This window comes from Rhinolophus sinicus, chromosome 16 (assembly GCF_057876585.1).
Source record: "Rhinolophus sinicus isolate RSI-liver-muscle chromosome 16, RSI-T2T, whole genome shotgun sequence".
In the NCBI taxonomy this organism is placed as follows: domain Eukaryota; kingdom Metazoa; phylum Chordata; class Mammalia; order Chiroptera; family Rhinolophidae; genus Rhinolophus; species Rhinolophus sinicus.
In genome coordinates, this window is record NC_142516.1 from 105,640,161 (window position 1) to 105,665,710 (window position 25,550).

Sequence of the window (25,550 nt, forward strand, 5' to 3'; positions counted from 1 at the left end):
TAACTGAAGAATATCTTTATTGGTAAATATAGAATTTAGTGTATGGCCAAATGTTCAAATCTACTTTCACATATCAATATGTGTAATCTTCAAAAATTTGCATTTGAAAATAGGATGCAAACTGAATTGTTGAATATTTTTCTCGCTGTTCCCTGGATACTTGCCTGCAGTCCTCTGAGTTAGCTCCAAACTCAATCCATACTCCAAGTAACAGATTTAAGATGCTCAACATTGGAATTATTTGGCATCAACTTAAAAAGAAACCTGAATGAAAAAGATTAGGAATTTTTTCCCCAAAGAAGATGGAAAAAATGAAAACAATACATACCAATATATAATTACTACTTCCTTGCAAGATAAATAGCCAAATTAAGATTAGTATTTTATTTCACTATTTGTTCTGTGTTCCAAAATTATACAAAGATGGAAGTATATTAACTCTTACAATGAAAACTTCCAATTCCGTTGAGTTACCTAATTGTGTTTCACTAGGTATTGACAGGCAATTTCCTCTTCTCTAGTAAAAGACTGGAAAGAAGCTGCATACTGTTACAATAAATTTCAGTGCAACAGATTGTCTTACTCTCTCAGTATTTCAATTTTTTCTTTAATTCACTCTCAGGATAAAACAGGAAAAGTTTTTATTTAGCTATATTAGCCCCAAATGGTTCTTCACATCAGGAGCACAAAGATATAAAAAGATTCACCTAGTAAATGTAAAATCTAAGTTTTCTCTCTGTCATTTAGAAGGCAGAGTAGATTAAATACAATTCTCTAAAATCTGACTTCAAATACATTTAGGAAAACGAAACAAAAAGAGAAATCAAACTCCTGGGTTGTTCTGGAAAATACTGAACAAACTCTGTAATTCATTCAGTTACTATTTCTAAGCATGTATGTATTAAATCCCGAAATATTTTTAGTGAAAACCAACAATTATCATATATTTGTTACAGTCTTTCATACAATGGTTGAAATAAAGAAAAGAGATTAAGAGCTTGATGAGCGATTTTTAAAAGTATTACGCAATATTATTTCCATGTAAAAGCTGGCATTTAATTTTAGCAATGGTGTATTGCTTCTTTATTTTGGGGGAAAAAAAATTGCTGGAAAAAACGTGAGATGTTCTTAAAAATGAGAGCTTTATCTTGTACTTTCTTTACCTTCAAATTAGAATTTAAATAGAAGATCCTTGAATACAATTCCTTAAATTATATCTGATATATTTTTAGGGTTCCCAAAATAGACAACTGTAATTAGAAATGATTCTTTAAGAACTTCTTTTATTTTGCAGATTTTCTGGTTGGTTACAATAGAAAAGGGTAAGATGTTTCTTGCAGGAAATAAAACCAGAAGGAACACTACACAAACACGTTAGTCTTAGCCTGAACATCAACTTTTAGTTTAATGACTTACTAAAATATCAACAAATAAGAAATAGAAGGTAAAGAAGACATTTTCCTTCAAATGTAATTAAACTGAAATTTTTGACTGTATCTATAAAATAACTACAATAATTTTTGGTTTTACTCGGAACTTAAATACTGGGATACAAAAAAGAAAACAAGGCCTTCTATTTTCGACTTGTTAAATAAAAATCTTCGGCTATGGATTTAAAACATTTTAATAAAAACAAGAGAAAACAGTACGAGAGTATAAAGTCAGAAGGCATAGGATTAAGATCCTAATCTGTCATGTGTAGTAAATTGCCTGAGTTTCTGTTTCCTGAGCTACCCAAGGAATAGGCTGGTCATCTGTAAGATCTTTCCTACCTTTAAAATTATGATTAAGTGCATTTTGAGACTCAGGATTTCCGGAATTTAATTTGTATATTTTGATACATTCCCCCTTCACCAAACAGTTTTCTAAGTTCTGTTCAAAATGTGTATTTTATAATGTAAATTCATCTGTGAGATAAGCAAATATTTTAAAAGTAATTTCATTTTACTACAGAAAGAGAAAATAAGTACTTTTGTTTAGTCATATAAAAATCTGAATATTTATATTGAGTATAAATGTGTATTAAAGTAAATTTATTTGATGTTGTATATGCTTTTCCAATAAAGTCTTGATGGCATTTAGCACAATTAAATTACAATTATCCTATTCAATATACACATCTGAAAAGTTAGGACTAACTTATTTTTGTAGAATCCTACTAAACCTAACAAGGTTATCAATACTGACAATACATTATCAATAAAACTGAAAGTACATTAGTAATATTAATACATATTCAAATACAACTGTAGAATATGGCCAACCTTACTTCAGCAGCACAGTTAATACTGGAGATAATTTTAGAATCTTAACGCCAATATTTACGTGCTGCTAAGGCACTGCTGACATCACTATCATAAGAGCTATGAATAAAAACAAATACATTTTCTTCAGAAGATCAGATCCTTGTATTTTTGAGGCAGCACAATATGGCCTGCACCTTTTCAAAACCCACAAACCATTATGTGCTGCTACTTTACTCCAAGGTTTTATTTTTTTAAACACACAGTACCTAAAGATACAAAAAAATTTTCTTTAGAAAAAAGGATAAATCCATTAGAAAATTCATGTTTAAAGATTCTAACATTGACACGTGTGCATAGTTATTTCTTAGAAGCTTTTAAGATGGATAATGAAATTTATTTCTGTATCAAAAATTTAAGGAAATTCTACTACATGTCAAGCACATTGCTATAGGTTAGGAACACAAGATGAAGAAAAGCATTTTTCCTGTGTCAATTTAGTAAGTCAACACAGTTACAATATTTAATCAAACTTCTGAATGTATTCAATGCATGAAATTATTTTTTCCTTTTATAAAAAGTAAATTCATAAAATTTGATTTTTACCTTGGTAAAAGCATAAATTACAAACAGCGTTCATTCCTTGAAGTACACCTTTCAAAAAACATCTTCATCAAGTAGGTAAGAGACTTCATGTTAAAGGAAAAATAAGAAATGACATACAAGAGCTCAGTTTCAATCAACTTAAGCTAGCAAAATGAAAACATACTTTTAAAGAAAAAGACTAGAAGTCACATAAAAATATTTTAATACTAAACAAAATAAAAATATACAAAAGGTCCCAAGCAAACCAATTTGTTTGAAAAAAATCCAAATATTATTTTACTTAACATTTATTTCCCTTTTAGAATAGTTATTCTGTCAAAGTTGGATATCACTTAATATAAGAAATAATTCTAGAATATGAAGCCTTGAAAAGATGAGTTAACTTTGTACCCAGAGATGAGAAATAAAACAGGTATCCTGTGGTTCTTGATCTTCCTATCCCCTACCTGTCTCTACTCTTCACCAGGAAAGGAAGTATACTCCTAAACAGTTTTCACTTACTTAGATGTAGGAATGAAATTACGTCTCTCTCTAAAAGATACCAGAAAACTGCTACCACTCTAGTTCAAGCCTTGACAAGCTCTTTTGCCAGTTTTCTCACCATTAAAATGTCTATGCTAAAGCTACAATACTTCTATTACAGAATAAAGTGATGTGAACTGAAATTTGTCCATCCGTTCTAATATCTAATTGTTTATACAGAGCACAACTGTCATATTCTACATTTTTTGTATTTTCTCCATTATTAAAAAATGTGTATAACTAACCTCCTATCTGAGAAACCTGTTTCACATTTCACATATTAGTCTTAAATTTCTGCAGTTTTCAGTAAGTAACTAAAAGAAATTTTTGCAATGTCATGAGAAATACATAATACTTCTTTGTACTTACCAATTACATTAAGAAACTGTCCTCCCTCAAACCCACTTTCCAGACAAAATCACACCTACTTTTCAAACAAAAATGTACACATGACATTTTCAAGTACACAAAATTTATATACATTTTCATTCAACAAATATTTTACTGAACACCTACTACGTGGCAGCCACTGTCCCAGTTGTTACACTAGTCAGTACACTAGTGTACAAGACAGACACAATCCCTTCCCAGGAAGAATTCAAAATAATTTAAATTATAAGATACAAAGTCATGAAACAAGTAACTGTTTGAGACTACATTTTGTTCTTTGCCCCCGCAAAGACGTATATATTAAATGATTATTTCAAAATCAAATGAATGATTATTTTAAAAATCAAGATATCAACTGGGTCGTTTCAATTCCAATCCTTCCTTTTTACAAATTCTGTATACAATTTAAACTAAGCCAAGTGTACCATTCTTGAAAGAAATGTGAATGCTTCAAAATGCAAAGTTTTTAAAAACTTAAAAAAAACAAACTTTAGTTAAGAAATGTTTTTATTTCTTAAAATTGTGATTAAATATGTCTAACATAAATGTCACCATTTTAAAGCGTACAGTTCTATGGTATTAAGTTCACTCTCATTACTGTGCAATCATCACCTCTCCATCTCCAAACCTTTTTATCCACATGAATTTAAACTGTATCCATTAAATACTAACTGCCCATTCCATCTCCACATCCTCTTTTATCCACCATTTTATTTTCTGTAACTGTGTATTTGCCTATTCTAGGTATCTCATAAATGGAATCATACAATATTTGTCCTTTTTCATCTGGCTTATTTCGTTTAGCCTAACTTTTTCAAAGTTCATCCATGTTGTTGCATGTATCACCTTCTTTCCATTTTGTGGCTGAGTAGTATTTGATTGTATGTATATACAATATTTTCCTGTTTATGGACATTTAGGTTGTTTTGATCTTGTGGTTATGATTAATGCTAGTATAAACACAAATATCTGCTTGAGTCCTGCTTTCAATTCTATTGGGCATATACCTGAAAGTAGAAACACTGAATCACATGGTAATTGTATTTTTAATTTTTCTGAGGAATTACCATATTTTACACAGTAGCTGTACCATTTTACATTTCTATCAGCAATGCATAAGGGTTCCAATTTCTCCTCATCTTTGCTAACACTTATTTTCTTTCTGTTTTAGCTACCCTAATGCATGTGAATTGGTACTTCAGTGTGGTTCTGATTTTCCAATCCTAAATGATTAGCGATAGTGAGCAACTTTTCCTGTTTATTGCCCAGTTGAATATCTTCTTTGGAAAAATGTATATTCAAGTCCTTTGCTCAGTTTTTAACTGGGTTTTTTGTTGAATTATATAGTTCTTCATATAGTCTGAATATTAATCCCTTATCAGATAATTTGCAAATATTTTCTCCCATTCTATAGGCTACCATTTCACTCTTTTAAATGTCCTTTGATGCACAAGTTTTAAATTTTGATGAAGCACAATTTATCTTTTTGTTGTTGTTGTCTGTGTTTTTGGTGTCATATCCAAGAAATTATCGTCAAGTCCAATGTCATAAAGCTTTCCCATACGTTTTCTTCTAAGAGTTTTACAGTTTTAGTTCTTATATTTAGGTTAATTTTTATATATAGTATATAAGTGTCCAATTTCATTCTTTTGCAAGTGGATATCCAGTTTTCCCAATACCATATGTTAAAAACACTGTCCTTCTCCCACTGAATGGTCTTGACACGCTCATCAAAAATCATTTGCACATGTATGCAAGAGATTATTTCTGGGACATCTAGTATGTTCCATTGGTTTATATGTCTGATTTATGCTAGTACCATACTGTTTGATTACCATGGCTTTGTATTAAATTTTGAAATCAGAAAGTGTGAGATCTCCAACTTTGTTCTTTTTCAAGATTGTTTTGGCTATTTGATGCCCTCCCTTGAGATTCCATATGAATTTTATTTATGCAAAAATATGTCATTGGGATTTTGATGGGGATTGCATTGAATCTGTTGAGCACTCTGGGTAGTATTGTCATCTTAACAATATTAGGACACCCAATATATAAACATTGGATGTCTTTTCATTTATTTGTTTTAATTTCTTTTAGGAATGTTTTGTAGTTTGCAAGTCTTCAGTTTGCAGTATACAAATCTTCACCATCTTGGTTAATTTTATTCATACCATTTTATTCTTTTTGATGCTACTGTAAATACAATTGTTTTCTTAATTTCCTTTTTGGATTGTTCACTGTTAGTGCATAAAAATGCAACTGATTTTTGAGTGTTGACTTTGTATCCTACTTTGCTGAATTTGCTTATTAGTTATAAATTGCTTTGTGCAGCGTTGTGTGTGCGTGTGTGCGTGAGTGTATTTGTTTGTATGGAATCAAGGGTTTTCTGTATGTAAGATCACGTCATCTGTGAACAGAACTAATTTTCCTTTATAAATCTTTTAATTCTTAAATTGGCTCAAGAGCTGTTTGGCAACGTTGGTCCATTCATTCTCTCATTCTTCTAGAAAAGTATCAGACAGGTGTCTCTTTTCCACTTTCATTCGCACTTTCACTCAGAAAACAGAAGCAATTAAAATTTCTGCCAATTTCCACATTTATCTCTACATGTATCTGTGCCCATACAACTCCTTTTCTGTATTATGGATAAACAATCACTGTTCGTAAGACCAATCCCTTCACTTGTATACTAGATTTGTATTCCCTCTTGCTTAAGGATATTCTTCTAGCATTCTTGACTGCATCTTTAATTTTCCTCTCTATTGGATCATTCCTATCAACAAACATGTTATAATTTCTCTAATCTTAATTTTATCTCTTAAAGATTACTTTCTGTGACAATATTGCAAATTTATCACTGATGTTTTAATAAACATCCTCAGAGGAAGATTTCTTATTTTTATTTCTATTTTTAACTATTTGAAAAAGTTATTAAAAAATAACTTTTCTATTTGAAAGCCTAATAAATTTAAAGTAGTAGAAAAAATGTATTCCATACTCCAAAAAATATGGCAATTGAAATATTCCAGTGGAGCAATTCTAGCCATAGCTTCAGAAGGCACATCTCTCTTTACCTGTGTTCAACAGCAACAATAATCTCTGAATCTGGTAAACTTTGATTTTTCCTATCTACTTCTAAACATCTACTTTGAGGCTCCTAAAGTAGGTTTTATATTATGCCTTTAAGAAGGGGTTATTTTAAACTCAAAATTTCTTTGAATCTATAAACTATTTCCAATGTCACATGATAGGGATATTTAGATGCCAATGCATGGCAAGAAAATATTTCTGCTACTTTGTTTAGATATATCCTTTATGTGTCACAACATTACTTTAGATTTTTAATATATCTTAATTTTACTTTTATTCTGGCACTGACACAATTTGTAATAGTAATTACTTTTAACAAGCATGATTCAAATTCTGCACATAAACCTCTCAGGAGATGGCTATATGTAGCCCCTGGGCCACAGAATGACTATACTTGCTCAGGACAGTGGAATACCATTTAAGTCATATATGTTATTATACATGGAGAAACATTTAAATTAGCCATTCTTTAATATCTTTAAGCAAAGGCCTAAATTATGGCGTCTAACTAAACAGCATGACAATTTCACCGAGCATAATTTTTTCATTACCATACTAAGAAACTGAGAGTTTTATGAAATGCCAAATATATAAAATTCACAGGCAACAGATTAAAATTTGCTTGTCTTTTACTGCTGTCATTTGGATACAAATGCTTAAAAACAAAAAGATTGTGTTACCTAGAAAAGGTACATTTAAAATTCAATGTTGAGGTGAGGCATGCAATGAAATAATATTCAGATATAATCCAAAAAGACTGTTTTGCAATCCAAAAAAACTACTTTTTGAGTTTAAGTGAACATAATATTGTACTGTTTCTATACTCCCTTGATTTTCTCTGATGGAGAAATGAATGAATGAATTACTTAGAAACTGTGAAATAAATTTCAATTTAGATAATTTATTCCCAGAAAAGTCAGGCTATATATAAGTGCTCCCCAAATGTGTTATCATTTTATTAGATTGCCTAACAAGTTTCTTTATATACAACGTTAAGCTACTTAGAAGCTAAACAGTTATATTTCCTCTCTAGATATGGATAAATTACAAATACACCATAATGTCAGCCAAGAAATACAATACAAAAGGTTTGATGAGAACATAAATAAATATGCTATTTCTTAACCTTTTTTTATTCTTACATTCTTTTGCACTCAAATTATGGTTATTTGTCCATTCATAACAGCTTTTGAATGTAGACAAATATTCCTGGTATTGAGTACTGTGCTGAGCAGATATTTGGTTTCATGATTTCATACCAATCCTCCATTCAAACGAGACTACCTATGTGATAATGATTCCTGGTATGGCCCATACCATTTCTCCACTCCTCTGTCTTAGTCCAATGGAAATACAGTGGGTCCATCTCTTAAATCTCTGCTTCTAAGGTTGCTGACTAAAAGAAAAGCCACCTTCCTTCCCTAACTAGATGTGGAAAGAACCCTAATGACTAGGAGCAGACCGGGAAAAAAAAAAGCTAATTAAAAAAAAAAAATCATAAAACAAACCATTCAGTTCTTGTCTTTTATCTTTATACAACAGTCTTAGTTCCAAGTCTGTTGGTTTATATTCTGGCCTGTGGGCTCTTAATTATCTCCACTGGCTTTTGACATATATCAACTTTTCATTCTGATGATCTTCTAAGGAAAAAAGTCATTTTTTGAAAGGTGAGACAAAATAAATGTCTTGCTTAAGAAGTCAACTGAAACATGAAATCTGAGTAAATGGCAATCTTTAAACACCTTAATTTAGTTTTCTTTCCATATTAGATAACAGTTTAATAACATTTTTTAAACAAAGTAAAAAAGATACAAATTTTATATAAATTAGTGGTTTCTCCCTCACTTCCTTGTAAATGATTTACAACTCTAATTTGTTTCAGTTATCATTTTTGCTTAGGCATATTTACTTTATCTTACACTGCTCTAATTTCAGTTCACCTAGCTTACATAAGGCATAACTGTATTTAATAAAAACATTAAAAAATTCTAGGCATGTTTTCTAAGCTCTAAAATCATCCTGAGTGCAAAAATATTCACTGGTCAATTTCTGCATTTCTAACTTTACCAATATAATAAATAGGCAGAAATAATTTATTGAGGCAGCAATGGTACAGAACAGTGAATGTGAAGCCAGAAGATCCACGATGGAATCCTGACTTTGGATGTTATTTCAGTACATGGAGCCTCAGTTTCCTTTTTGTAAAATGAGCCTATTAATACATACTTCATAGCCCTGCTAAGATTATACAAGCTTAAGCTTTTATGAGCACATCTAGTAGTGAATAGGTATTTAATAAATACCTGCTGAATCTAAATTTATAGTAGGATTTGAAATACACTTCTGACAAAGTTAGGGTTTCAGTGGATGGCAATTCAACATAAACGAACAGTGTTGACAAAGAGAAATTTTTTGGAATCAGGCTGCATTAATAGAAGTATCTTATTCATAAGAGATGCACTGTATTTTGTAGCTCAAACCACACTGCGTATATTGGGTTCAGTTTTATACACATTATTCTAAAAGAAATACTGACAAAGTACAGCAGAGCCAATGTGGAATATCTAAGATACTAATGGCTAGAATTCATACTATGAGAACGAATGGAAGGACTTGGGTATGTTTGGCCTAAAGAAAGATATAAAAACTATTTTTAGAAACTATACCTAGGGCCAAAAGATGAAGTTAGATACTAAAATGAAACCTGCTCTCTTATGAAAATTTTATTTTCTATCAATTATTACGGACTTAAATATAACTTACAATACTAAGGAAAAAGTTTATCTATTATGGTTCTAATTTTAATATTCTGAGGGCTAAAATAAAATGAATACAGATCAATTTAAAAAACTTACTTTTAGGAAAAAAAAATCAGTGTATTTTACTAAGCTGTTTTATTAAGGATTTGAAGGACAAACTGCCAATTTTAAGTCCTGACACTATAAGGCACCAAACACTAGGGGTATAAAAAAACAACTTGAAGAGCCAAATAAGGAAAACAAAACTGAAAAAAATGTTAATGAATTTATTTATTGGCTGTAACTTCAGTTTACCTAGCTTATATAAGGCATTAGTGTATTTAATAAAGAGTGAAACTGACTGTCTAGGCAAAAAGTCAGGTACGATTGCTGACCTCTGGACATACATTTCAATACTTCATTCAGTTTATTCCTGTTTTTACATGGAGATAACTTCGAAAACTCAAATATTTCAGACAAATAAGTAGTGACAAAGGGCAAGAATGCAGAGTAGTCTGGGGATGTTACCTACTGTTTTTATGCTTAGAACTTGAAATCCCTATTATACCAGAATTTATTACACTTATATGTTTACTTCCTATTTAAATGAAGGCCTGTGCTATTAAATTTTGCCGTTTCCATTTTCCTAAGAAAACATTCAAAGTAATTTCATAAATAAGAAATTCTCTATTATTCTTTGAATCACTTTCTTGAACTGAGAAGTCGTTCAGGGTGAGAAAACAATAAATCTACCCCTTTTCTATAATTTTCGCACTAAAATTCAAATTTTATGGCTTTCATCTTGAGAGCAGAAACATAGCCTTCCCTTATACATAAAAGCTCAGATGTTAAACACATATATGTCAAAAATATAAGACTTTGAGGAAAGGAACACCTGGCATTTGTTTAAACATTGTAAATTTCTCAAAAAGTTATTTGAACAATGACTGAAAAACAGCTGCAGTTTATTGTAAACTTTCTGTTCAGAAATTATAGGACAAAACACTACAGCTTTAAGAGCCTAGATTTGATATATTTACTGAATTCGTATCAATTGATCATATCAGTAAGTTGGGTACCTAGCACCCTCATAAATTTTTGTGCTTTGGACTGTAACACCCTTTACTACTAATCCATGTGCCAAAAGAGCAATTTGGCTTTTTCTCTTTTGGCAAAAATCTTTCTCCCAGCAAAATTCATACCGTAAAATTATTCAAAAGAATTAAAATGTCCTCATGAGTAGCACAGGTAGACAGTAATTTACACAAGAGTATACCGTAGTACCTCGGTTTTCGAACGTCTCCATTGATGAACATTTCGGTTTATGAACGCTGTAAACAGCCGTAAACCCGGGAAGTAAATGCTTCGGTTTTCGAACATGCCTCGGAAGTCAAACATGTCACGCAGCTTCCGCTGAGTGCAAGATCCTAAGGCCCAGCTGTCGGCTGTTTTCGAACGTTTCAGAACTCGAACGGTCTTCCGGAACGGATTATGTTAGAAAACCAAGGTACCACTGTACTTCCATGACAAGTGAATTAAACAAAGAAAAATTTTCAGCTATATCTGGTGACGCATACCAAACGCATTACCTTTTTATTGAAAAGACAACCGATTTTGTATCATTTGCCATATTGATTAGTTACTGCCCTAATTACAATATTCTTATTTTATGTGCAATACTTTCAGGCACTTATATTATTTATATTTTTCAAGAACTGACAATATTTTCTAGAATGGTATGATTACATGACATTGCTATTCTATTGCTAACTTAATAACATTTCTAAAAACTTATCTTGATAATCACTCAGAGAAGTAATTTTTGTCATTTCATTTCATTAGCCTAGCTCTCGAGGGCAGGCAAATTTAATAAGTCTCCAGAATTACAAAATAATTTGTTGTATCACTTTTGTTTACAGGATTAGTAACACTGACAGTACTGGGTGGTGAACTTTCTGCTTTACATTCTGTTTCCTAGTCATTGTCTTAAGATTTTTGTTGTTGTAGATTAACAAGATCAAGGCAATGATCTTAACTGCTGACAATGCTAAAGATGTTATTTTATTTAGCACCAAATGATATATTTAGTTATTTTACATTCACATAACAGAATTATATAAATATATACACCCAAAAATGCAATGTGCAAAAATTAAAACATAGCTCAAAAAAAAAAGTGGGAAAAAAGAAAATATGACTATTTCTGAATATTTTGTTAAGCAACAAAAGTGTAAGAGCTTTAAATTGAAAAATAAACTTGAAAAATATTTCATCTCTTTACTCAGTTTGTTAAAATGAACCCAAACCACTGCCATTATTTAATTTTGACAGCATGAAATATATGGAACACCAATATTCCACAACTTCTGGAACATTTACATTCCACAAGTCAATAGCTTTAAATAAATCCTTATCTTAAAGACTCAATGGCATTAAACAAACAAAAAAATAAGAGGGGATACACACATAATCATATAGAATCACTGACTACTGTCACTGTGTACCTATTTTTCTTGGTATTGTTTCATTGGAGATACCACCTTTTTAGTATCTTACATTAAAGGGAACTCCAGGCGTTCTACCTAGAACAGACAACAGAAAGCATTCCAACTATGAAATACTACAAATGACCTATATTTAAAAGATGCTGGAGAGTATCCAAGGGAGGCTGTTTGCTTAGAAATTTATAAAGGAGATGAAATGAGGTTAAGAATGGGATGCTCTCTGTGCCTAAAGATGTTAGAAATTAAATGACACCTATTTATTTTTGAATAGAGGACTGCCCTCCAGACTACAATAAGAGTGCAACATCAATTGGAAAGATTTCTTTTTTTCTAAGAGTTAAGTTGAAGAAAAGCTGAGCTGGCTTCCAAGGGACTAATTAAGAAACCCACGCCTGGATTAGTATATAGGATTCTTCGGGGATTGCAAATGTTTCCATTTTAGTTTGCCAGAGACAAAAATATAAAGGGAAAAAATTAGAAAAAGAAGTGACCTGTGGCATTTGGCTACTACTCTTCAAACTGGCTCAATTTAATTGATTTCCACCCTAAAAACTACTTATTGAGTTCAATGGCTGATCATTTATGAACATAAGGTCACTCCTCAACACATACACACTATTTACGAGGTCACTTAATGCAATGGTGTGAGACAATGTAAAGAAGCACGTAAAGTACTAGTTTTCATTTAAACAGGGCCATGGCTCAAAATCAAGAACTGAAACAGTCACACTTAAGTTTCTTTTATGTAGAATTAGATCAAGGAATAGGTGGAAACGAATCTTTTTGGTATAGGGTCTCAAATACTTTTAAGAAAGTAAGTACCTTGTGCTTACTTTCATGATCTAGATTTGAGAGTTTTTCCAGGGGTGTGGTATTAATTTCAGCTAACCTGTTAGAATTATTCCCTTAGAATTTACTAGTTTTTCAAAAGTTAAATGGATCAAGGTAAAAATGTTTCTTAGTCTAAGAAAAGATGTGTGCATGTGTATATGTAAAAGGAAGGAAAAGGGATTGTCTTCCTGTTTTTCCCACCTCCTGAAGTTTTACAGCTATATTTTAAGCACTTCACAAAGTCTTAAGTGTAATCTAGTGAAATGTAAAAAAAATTTTTAATGAAAACCTATTTCTCAAGTGGAGAGGATACTTCCAATTTATAAAACCATAAAATAAGTATCACTTAACCTACATAATGATGATAAGAAAAGACCACTACTTATTTGTAAATTCCTTTGAAGAAAAAGGGTTTAAAATTGTGATTCTCAGATTTAGAGAGGTTAGGACCTGGCTATAAAATACTTTCCAAAATACAAAACTTACCTAAGGCAATGGCATTATTCTTGCTCTAAATTGGATTAAATTAATACCAAACTTCAAGGTGTAGGAGGTAAGGGGGTTAGAAAGTTGTCATTCTAGGATGGTAGAAAAAAAAAAAATCAGAAATCAAGCAAAACATGACATCAAACAGTAACTTTTAATAGCAATGGTAGGGGGACTGTGAGTTAATACTTACAAGGTTAAGAACTGCTGAACTAAGTAGGGGGAAGTTTTATTATGGTCTTCATTTTATTATTATTAAACCTAGGAAAAAGATAAAAGTGAAGACTTTAAAAATTTGATCACATTATACAAATTAAAAATTTTCAATTGAGGTTGACAATCAGTTTGCTTATCCCTATGCAGCACAGAACAATAACAGATTACAAAGCCCAGCAGAAGCATTTATATATTTCAATCTAGAGATTATCATTAGTTTTCAAAATTCACTTTTCTATTACTTTTAACTTCTCGAAATTTAAGTCAAATATGTAAGTGTAATTAAAACTCATACTTCAATATCTAACTTGAAGCACACTGAGCTTCTGGAGAACATCATATAACTGCAGATATTTTAACATAAATTTAAGATCATACCTCAAGATTGACCAATCTCCCTGTTTCTCACGCATACATACATACACACACATACACACACACACACACACACACACACATACATGTATGCTACTACAAAATATAAAAATCCATATATTGCTCAATTTCAAGAATTCTATTATAATACCATATAAATACAAAGCTTAAGGTGGAATTCAAAATGCATAAAGAAATCTCTGGAAATAATGTTATGACCTATGGCCAAAACAAAACATAATTGTGACACAGCCTGAATTAAAGAGTAAATGACAGAGTGGTGAAAAGAGAAATTGTTCCATGGTTGTCCTTTACTTAATAGAATAGGAAGGACTAAAAGCCAGTATGCAAAAGAAAACACTGCAGCTTAGAATAGAATAGAAAGAATAGAATAAACCCACCCATCCATGCTCTTAATGGAACACTCCAAGTGTACATCTTATTGTAGAAATATCTTTACTAAAAAAAGGACAGCACTTTTTTTTTTCATTTATTTGGAAAAAAAATAAGTATTTTAAATCCACAGAAAAATCAAGAGAATATCAAAATGAATCCTCACATCCCACCTATATTGATGTGAGGCCCTGCAATCCACCTATATTGAATTCTAATATTCTGCCATATGAGTACTTACTTTGCTTAATTTATTTTTTTAAGAAAAAGACCACACATAAAATTGAGTCCCTTTTGTAACATATCCTGATCCCATTCCCCTCTCTCCTGAGATACAATCATAATCCTGAATTCAGAATTTATTTCTTATGCATGTTATTATACTATTACTACAAATTCAAGTGTTTAAAACTATATATCATTGCTTTCAAGTTTTAGATAAACGTTTATCACACTATATATGTATTTTATATCAATGTTGTTACACTGTTTATAACTATCTTTTGCAACTTATTTTTGTCATTCATCCCTGACAATACACATAGCTCTCACTTAAATAGCAGTGTAACAAACAGTTCATCATATAACTGTCACAATTTGCCATTCTCCTGTTGCTTAACATTTACATTGCTTCCACTTTTTTCCTTATTAAAGTAAAAATAAACACGACTTTATCATATGTCAGAAGTTATCTAGAACATCTAAAAATAGAATTGTTGGGTTCAAGTCTATGTATATCTTCAACTTTATAGAATTTTGTCAAATGCTGCCGTCAGAAAAGTTCCTATGAGAAAAGTTCTTCAGTATTTGGAAGTACATTTAAGAAAAATAGCTACTATCTAGATAAAAATTTTAAAAATTCTTCAGTAATTCATCAAGTGTAGGTATACTAAATGTTCCAAATAGAACAGACTAAAATTTGGCGCAAGGTACTTCAACAAAAATAAAACTCTCATAAAGATTTTCCTCATGTGAGAAATACTAAGACTTACTCTAGAACTAACGTGGTAGAAATGACAAGATTCATAATTAGTTATTGAGCTGAGATCCATGATGACTAAAGGGCAGGGGGAGGAGGGGGCGGGTAAGCAGAAAATGTAAATGGTTTATTGGTGTGAAGAATCCTCCCTCATTTCATTTTGGGCAGTGCTTCTCACATGTGGTATGTCTAAAATAAGTAAAAAAAATAAATCACAGCTTGTAAAAAGCACAAATTCCTGAGCCCCAGCTCCAGATTCTGATTCAGTAGGTCTGGAAAAATGTTTTATTCCAGATTATTCTGGTACAGGTGGTCCACAAACATTATGCACAGTAATTAGTAGTAAAAATAAGGTATTTCAATATAAAGGATTATGTAACTCACTTTTTGGTTAAGGAAAGGTTACCAGTAATTAATGTATTGTCTCTTAAATTACAGCAACTAATTAAAGAAAACACTTCAGTATTAGCAATAAAAAAGTAATCTCAATTGATGGTTGAATATGTTTGACATCTTGTTAAAGCAAGTTGTGGGCTCATTATTTATTTCAGATAACCAACCACATACTACAACAAAACTTTTTTTGATGTTAGCAGGGAACTGAGTTTATAGTAATTGCTAAGGAAAAACATTAAGAGCAGGAGTGATTAGCTGTGATTTTGATAAAGATGGCCAGGGGGAAACTATGGTTACCTTTTTAAAAGAATGCAAATGTCAGACTTCAAATTAAGACATTACACTCACACACTAAAACGTCATTTGTAGTTTCCAGCAAGAGTGCTGTAAATGAAATCGGAACTTTAATAGAAATCTATTATTCACTTCCCTGTAATTACAACCTATTGGAATTATTTAGCTATAACAGAGGAGGAAAACGTACAGATATTTAGATTATGCAAATCTGTGCACTCAAATTGTAAAAATCAAAAACACTCTTTTATATTATTTGAAATTACAAAGTCCTATTTCAAAGATTTAGAATAATCTAAACTTTCCAGATATAAGACATTTTTATAGTGTGAAAAGTAAAGACATAAGTTTCCACCTGCAGCGTGCTTTGTATTTAGTTATATAAAATATCAGATAGTACAGGGTGGTGTTTTCAGTTATAGTGAAATCAACAAGAATCTGGCCTTATTTAGACTGGGCTATAAAATGAAGATGGTATGGGCTCAGAATACAGCCCCAAAGTAAAAGAAACACTCCTGTGTGGCCACAGTCAACTTTTCTTTCCTCAGTATATTACCTAACTTGTGTTATCAGTAGCTAATTATTCATTTTTTCCAGTCTATCAGCTTAACAGTGAAAAAACATGAAACCATACATACTTCCACAAGACAAGACAGGTTTCCATTCAAACAGATAAAATTAACTGAATAAAATTACATTAACTAAAACCAAGTAAAAAGTAAAAAATAATGAGTCAAACTGCATCTTCTGTTCTCATTATGCTACTTTGGGAAGAAAATACCTTTTTTGTCAAAGAATGTATTCATTATACTATGTATGGGTGATACTGACAGTTGGGCCCTTCCCACCTGGCCTATAAGAGATGGTGGGTGCAGGCTCCTTTGGACACCATTATTGCATATTTGATGCTATTCTGTACAACAGCTGACAAGCAGCAGCAATACTCCCAGCCGTAAGGGACAAGAACAAGGGCTGTGGTGATACTTGTTTATTCACTGTTGCTGCTGTTGCAGTAGCCAACTGAGAAAAGCATATACAACACAGAAAAAAAAATGGTTCAGTTACCTAGCAGGTCTGTTTACATCACTACATGACAGACTTATTTAAGAAGGATTCTTTTCTTTAAAAAGCAGGATGTGGAAAGGAGAAGAAAAGATAAAATTGGTGTTTTGATTAGAAAGAGAACTTACAATGTATGTAAGGAAAAATATTAATGACACATATAATGATCTTCAGCTCCTAGTCTAGGTTTAACTGCTCAATTATCAAAATTTTCAGAGGAGTTCTATCTAGGTTCAGAGTAAAATTCATAAAGAACAATTTCCCAAGCTATTCTCCTGGAAAATAAGAAAGTATCTAAACTTGAATCAAGAAATGAAATTATATTTTGCTTATAAAAAGCTCCAGGCTCCCAGGTTCCACATATCTAATCATCACCACGTGTTTGACATCAGACATTATTAACAAAGAAATAAGATTTTAGCCCATAAAGTCTTTACAAAAATTCCAACTATTAAAAAAATTTCCACATATAATTTACCTACTTTAAATGTGTAATACAAAGCTAAATATTTGATGCATAACAGAAATATAAATTCTTCTGCCAAATTACATTTAAATTTAAATGTGATGCTATTTAGGAACTTATAACTTTAAAGTTAAATACAATTCTTTAACACTTGGAGCAATGTTTTATTCTGTAAAAGATTTTAAAAGTCTGAAAAATTAGGACATCTATAAATTATTTTTTTAAATGCTAGAATTGGCTGATAAATTAAATAATACCTGGTGAAGAAAGCTAGGCTTGAGATTTACTAAAAGTATAGAATATAGTAATATTTAAAATTCAGATATTTTGTTAAAAAAAAACCCAATCTTTTATTTTTCTCAAAATTGAAAAAGTAATTTTTCTGTTTAGCAGTTCAATAAGAAACAAATAATGTTAATAAAAAAAATAAAAAACAATTCTGAGGATCACAGGATAAAATTATTAAACATATGTAGTGAGTATGAAAGCTATGCAATAAAAAAACTAACAGCAAATATGAAAGGATTTTTAAAGAATTAACACATTTACAAACAATAATAAACTAATAAATATTAACCAGTAATCAGTCTCAGCAGTTAATCAGTCTCAGCAGCTACATTTGAAACATGCTGCACGTTTCTCTTCCAAGTGACTCTAACCATGAAAATAGGAAAGTAAAACTAAGGCAAGTCATATGTTAATGAAATATCAAAAGTGTCGTTTGTGGTGCTGAAAAATGAAATTCTACTTCAAACTAATATTTAATAAAAAGTTTATATCCTCATATTAATTATATGTTGAATTTTGAAAATGTTTTTTGATGCATTAGGTCTTATTTGAAGAAAAATAGAAATAGATTAAGGTTGTGTTTGCTAGTCAAGAGAAAAACACAAAATATACACACGTACAAAACTGCTTCAAATAAACATTTTAAAAAGTTTTATTAAGATAATTGTATCTAATCTTTAATGAATCCTCAGTAATACTATAAAACCTCTATTAAAGAAAGTTATTATAGCTGACAAATGCTTCAAATATAACTTGTTATAAATTAGCATTATATAACAATGACAAATAATGAATAATTTCAAGTCCTTTCACACATAGCTATGTTAAATTACCTCTATTTTAGTTTATCCAAATATTCTTTCCCCCTTAAGGATAACTATTTCAATAAAACAGAACACTGACAGTATAACTGTATTTTAAGAACAATTAAGAATTTTTCTTGAAAATGAATGTTATTTAATTCTAAAACAACATTTAACCAAAAATATAAATGTTGCACAAATAAGACATAAATTTGTCACTGAAAAAAAAGATAACTTAATAAATCCTTTCCCCCCAATTCTGATATAATGAACACATATCAAGGCTTCATGAGATATACAGAACCAGGTTTTCAAATTTAAAACAGCCAAAATCCTTACAAAATGTCCTTTAAAGGGCACTAAAAAGATAGCCAATCACTTTGCAGTAAAAGCCCTTAACTTGTCTCATAACACGTCTTACAAATTAGGTTTGTTTCTCACCCTCTAAGTACTAACCAAATACAAGAAAACTGTTAATATCTGTATTGATTCTTTTAGATGCTAAATTATTTACTAAGCTCAAAATTTGGAAATTTTAAAGCCAGTATATAGCCATAGAGGACAATTTTATGGCGCTAAATATTTGTGTCCAAACAGTAAATTTTGACAAGTTCAAAGAGCACAAATCATAACCTCTCTAAATTAGGAACAACTCTGGGTTTATGTCTTTATCTACAATATAAACTCAAAAGCTGTCCCTCTTCACCCATTTAATTCATTAAAGCTGTGTGTAGAGATATCTGGATTGAAAGCAATAAATTGAACCTGGATTTTCATTCAGACACTTAGAAACCATATTTTTTACTTTTCATCTTAGTGTTCTCTAACTTGGAAAACACTGGATGAGTTAGAGGAGAAAATTGTACTTATTTTCATTTTATTCAGACTAAGCTGCTTTTTCATAACATTCTCAAATCAAAGTTATGAAGACATTCTAATACCTTGCATTTATTTCAATGACCTTACAGTATAATGACACTTACACCTAAACTTCACCCTTATAGTACACTGATTTCTATTAAATGTTAACATTTTACTTAACCTTAACTGTTAACAGATTCACATTCCTGGATTATCTATCTACTATCTACTAATACACACACATCTAATGTTAGTTTTTTAGTATTTTGATATGTATCTCAATGTTAATTCTTAAACACACATCCGAGAATTTTCTTCAAAAAATTTTTAACCTTGTTTAAAGATAAAAGCAGTTCTATGACAATGATAATTATACTTCACTTTTAAGGCTAAATTACACTTTTCTTATGAAAAATGAACCTTTGTAATTTCCTGTATCTTTAGTACATAAAGTACATATTTTTAGGTGCAAAAATATTGAAAGAAAACATTATAGTATGTAATAAACCTCACTTTATCTAGCAGATAGTTTTTTAAAAAGTTATGATTAATACTTTATTCATGTGATTAATACTTTACTATGCAAAAATTAACCAAGTAAACTTAGTAATACTGTTCAGTAAGTTCATTATCATTAGACCAGATTACCATTTAGAAAACAATCAATAACTTTATTAACTAAGTGTCTGAAGTTTTCAACTAAAAATATTTTTTAAAAATCAAAGAAAATAAATATGCTATAAAAGTGGTTCTGTTATAAAGTATAACCACATTTCTGGAGGAAAAGACAGTTAAGTCACTAGAGATTTCGACATTCTACCATTTATTTTTAAAGAGTTAGCAGTTTTTGATATGAATAATTTAAATATTTTACTCAGAGGACCTATGAGTAAAACATTAATTTGTGCTTCAGAAAGTGGTTTTTTCAGTTTCAACCAAATTGCCACTTTTGGTTAGGATACTACTTGGAATATTTTAAATTCTCTTAAAATACTCTCATTAAGCTTATCTAATTTTGTGGCTCTACCTACCAGTATACCTGTCACACAGCCAAACACCAAATTCCATTTGATTTAAACTTTCCATTTTACAAGATGAAAAGTCCACTATTTAAATATTTTACATATAACAATGTAACAACAAAAATAAAAAATCACTAGATACTTATTTTTAGGATAAATACAGTTGAAGTTGGACTTAATGCAAGATGATGAGAACATCAACTATATAAAAAAAATCTGGAGTTTTAATAAGAATACTCAACCATGGCCACTTCACAGAATGATTTCTATGTATTAATAAATCTTTAATGATTTTTAGTTCACCTAAAAGTCCTAGCTTTACCAATTAATTGTCTAGCCCAATTATACTGCAAAGACATAAAATTGTATGCTTTTAAAATTCATTAGTATACCTTAATCTCCTATCATGTTCCAATGCATTATGTGAATGTTCAATCAAAGAAGTTAGGTTGTTCTCCAGAATTGGCTCTCTCCTAAAGGTCAAAACCTGCAATAAAAATGTCATGTATTATAGCATGAAGACACTCAACAGATTTCCGCCTCCTGCAGTTCCACAGTGGATCCCTAAACACAGAGGTAAGGTCTTCAAAATGACCTCAATCTTGCCTATGTTCAGAAAAACACTAACTTGAAAATAATGTTATTTAAGAGAAATAACTTGATTAGAAACACCTGTGATATGCTTTATCATTCGAAGTCTCTTCAAACAAATCAGATTAATATGTTTCTGCTTTCATTTCTCTTTAGGGCATTCACTTTCAAAGCATTGTAGATGAGTGTGTGTGTATGTAAGTAGGTGTTAGAGAACTGGTAGAGGGGACTCATAAGGAAAATATCAGAAATACAGTTTATGCTTCTAAAACTCATAAAATCCAGTTTAAAAAATTACTCAAAGGAGACAAATTTTTAACTTTCTTCCCAAATTATCAAACGTTTGATGACAGAAACTACCATTATTTTCAACTTTTGTCTTTTGTGATGCCTGAGTGAGCAGTAATATTGGATATTTCCAATTTTAATACATGGCAATTTTAACAGAACAAAATTTAGAATTTACTCTTTAAACAAATGAAAATATAAGTAATAAGTGGGTGACTATTGGGCCAATGGTTTTTTTAATGGTTCCATGTAGGGGTGGTACAACCAAATGTATTTAAGTGGCTTTTTCATTTGTTTCACATGAATCTTAATGACTTAGTGGCAACCAACTTTATAAAAATACTAAATAGTTAAATTACCAAAGATTTAGAATGCACTATTATGAACCATACTGCTCTGAGTTTTCTACTTTTATTTAAAAATAGTTTAGGAAAAGAAATGAAAACCAAATAAACCTTTATTCCTCTGCCACCAAATATTTGATTGTTTAATGGCAAAAACCACATACACACAACCCACAAACACCAATCCAAATACTATGACATTTTAAAAAATTAAAATCTCTTCTACATGATCTTCCTCAAAAGATACAGTTTTCTATATTTGAACACTCTGAAAATTAAGGTGTCTTAACTTTAAAAATCACAGAAGGAAAACAGTAGACACCAATATGTACTCCTTGCCAAATAGAAGGAAAACAAAAAACACCAGATAATAGAATAATGGAGGTTCAAATACAAGACAAATATTAGACTAAATGATAAAAAATATGGTGTAAAAAAACCTTGAAATAGTAAAACTCAAATCTATTACAAAATACAGTTTATTATTTATTCTTAGAACCCATGACAAGTCCTTCCAGGGCAAAGATTCTTTAGTGAAATAAGATAGGATTAAACAAAAGTATATTAAACTCATAATTTGATAATATTAAGAATAAAATTCATATATAATTAATATTAATTCTAATATTTGAAACTTAACTTCCTCAAAAGAAGACCCTTTAAAGCAAGCATCTCTAAGACAGGCAAGGGGGAAAAAAAAAGAAAAAAGGCAAAAGGAAATCATTTCCCTACCAGAGAGCAACATTTATAGGAAGGTTCTAGTCATTTGTACATGCAAATAATCAGACAAATATATAAACACATATTAGTGATGTGATATTCTAAAACTGATGTTACACTTATTAAGTCAGTCACAATTTTAAAGTCACAATTTTTTACTATCACTTGTAAAAATTAAATGCAAAATGGCTGAATCTCATTTTGGACACTTATTTGAAAGAAAATCTTAGTTTATTACTGATTACCTTTGGTCTTAAAAGAAGGGCTACCAAATTTGAGCAAGTCAGTTTGAGTTCGAGTTACATTAGTTGCCTGGCACAGTGTTTCTAAATTGCTGAATTAAAAAAAGAACAAAACTGTATTATACAAATACTCTAATATGACAATTCTTTCTAAGATGTGTTTTCTTAGTTATAATCAGACCAATAGCCTTTCTTCTAAAAAGGGTTAAATAGAAATCAATATGGGGATCATGAAACTTCATTAAACAATAGAAATAAAAGACAAGAGCCAATATTAGGCCAGTAGTTTTTTAAAATAAGAGAAATTTTTGTAAAATAAAATTTCAAAATAGTGTGTAAATGTATACTCTAATTGGTTTTCTTTAATTGGAAAAAGCTTATATATCATGTGGAAGAAATATCTAATACAGTCTTCTGGGCATTTTTTTTTTTCTTTTTGTAAACCCAATCAACTGACCAATATTTCTGGATTAAAGTACTTTGTTACATTCTGAATTGTTGCTATATACCAGTAAGTAAATAAAGAGAAATAAAAATATATATAAGTTTCCACAAAACAAAAAACAAACAAAAATGTAGTAAACAAAGCATGATGCATTGCAACAAGGAATCCAGAATATGAAAGTTATTTTGAAATTTTCATCCTTAGCTCTAGTTCATGATAAATACTAAAAGTGATTATTAATCTGATAAGAAAAAATACATTGTTACTTACAAACACCTGAGTATACAATTTGTAAATGTACAACTAAGACGAGTTGACATTAAAATGAAGTCTAAAATTGCAGTTTTACTTGGATTTTTAAAAATAGTTGTAAGGGCAAACAAATGAAAATCAATAGTACCAGGAAGACTGATACCTTCTCCAGTTCACTCTCACCCACAATACGTAAACACAGCTTTGAAAAGAGTTGAGCTACTGTGGTAACACCTTTCCCTACCATTGTTTTCCTGTGCTATTATGACTTTCCTAGACCTTACAATAGAACAGAAAATAAATCAGAATTATCAACTGCAGAGAAATATGGATAATATACATAATATAATAACCATACACATCTGTTGAAACTCATACCTACATGCCCACAAATCTAAAACCAAAATCTTCCTCTTATCAAGCATCACATAAAAGGGAAAATATTTTGAATGCTGTGGATTTTATTTAGGTGTTAGGTGTGTTCTCAAGCTTTAAGTGCAGTATTTTAAATAAAGAAATCCTTCACTTCTTTTAAAATGGCTTATTAAGCAAAACAATCCTTCTTCATCCATCACCCCCAAAACGAACAAAAAAACCTCATAAACTAAAGCACTAAAAAAGTATGGTTAAATTTCACCAGCCTGGTGGAATTTAAATTCCTCCCCTATCCCACCCTCAAAACTCTCCAAGTCACCTAATAATTTGAATGAAAATTAAAACAAAAAAACAAAACAACAGCATAAAAGATCAAAGTCCACTAGTTCTGGTATCATAGGTGAAATTACATTTAAAATAGAAATGGGGTCTCCTACAATTTCATCAAATTAAACTTTATGGAGTATAATTAGTACTTTCTATGAAATTTTCATGAGACGATTCAAAGTAAAACAGCTTTGAAAAAGGTAACAAACACAGGTTCTGTAATTACAATTCTTGTTATGAAGGCAATACAATAGTATGATTTATAAACTCAGCTATTCCACTTATTAATATAAATTATATTTACAACCCTGCAGAGATTTATGAAAGTCGTAGGAGTTTTTCATTTGACTATTTCCTAACAATGTATATTTGACCTAATGTGAGAATACAAACTCAAGTTTTAAAATTTCCACTATTCAGAAAAGGACATAAATTCCTATTAAATTAAAAAAATGTGTAAAAGCATCTACAGCTATCTAGTTTATCAGTGTGAGAGTTTACTGATTTTCTTTGAAAACCACACCCGCTTTTTATCAAGATGCAATGAAATGGAATGACAAAGTTGGTAATAAGTAGAAATATACTGATGGCTGTCTTAAGCAACATTAAACAAAAATCAACTTAAAACCAACCAAATACAATAGAACACACCCACACTGTTGTATGAAAATATTTCTACACAATGAATATATCAAAGGAATGAATTCATGTATACGCACCTGTGCATACTTACCTGTTATATTGTGTAAATTAAGCAACATATTATTTTTTGTAAATAAAATTTTAAATCCATTGCAATGGCTGAATTAGTAAAACCTATATATTTTAAATTAGATGTGAGAAGTTTTAAAAATATATCCAATTTTTATGAAAAATGTGGAAAAGCTTTCTTAACATTAAGAAAATCAAAGTTTCTTTTCATCAAAATAAAAGAAACAATTTTCCCATAACCTGCATCTAATAAATAAATGTAGCTTAAGATGAAAAATTTCTGTCAAAGGAATAAAAAACCTAAATGTTTCACTCAGTTTTTAATCAACAGAGAACAGGGGCAAATGTAGAAAAGTCTTGTAATTTCAGCCAGCAGAATTACAATTTTAAGAAAATTGTCTCCTCAGTTTTACTTTTAATATACATTTCAGAACCACTCGAAGATCCTTTATGAAAAAAATATTAAACGTTTTTTTAAACTCCTCGTCTTAACATTTTGTAACTATTTCCGTGGTTCTCTAAAAATATTAATTTTTCGTGAAGTCTAGAATTATAATCCAGTGTTTAACATTCAAACCCCCCAGTCCCGCTTCCTTCCAGCCAATCAGGGTATAACAAATCCGGTGTTTTGGGAGCTCCGTTAGAAACAATTTGAAAAACATCACACTCCGCTCTCCTGTTCTCTTCGGG

At 30.4% G+C, this 25,550-nt stretch overlaps 1 protein-coding gene across 17 annotated transcripts in view; it reads right to left on the reverse strand.

Moving 5' to 3' along the window:
• Positions 1 to 25,550, reverse strand: part of LOC109456057 (uncharacterized) — a 90,171-nt gene that overhangs the window by 15,121 nt on the left and 49,500 nt on the right. For 10 of the 17 annotated variants that reach the window (XR_016019243.1, XR_016019247.1, XR_016019252.1 and 7 more), the window contains 5 exons: positions 20,958 to 21,052; positions 13,604 to 13,671; positions 13,411 to 13,502; positions 2,850 to 11,102; positions 165 to 264 (listed from right to left, as the gene is read on the reverse strand). The gene's annotated coding sequence lies outside the window, so the exon portion shown is untranslated. Of the gene's footprint in view, positions 1 to 164; positions 265 to 2,849; positions 11,103 to 13,410; positions 13,503 to 13,603; positions 13,672 to 20,957; positions 21,053 to 22,753; positions 22,843 to 25,550 lie in introns of all 17 variants that reach the window. The other 7 variants (XR_016019249.1, XR_016019254.1, XR_016019246.1 and 4 more) reach the window with 6 other exon arrangements.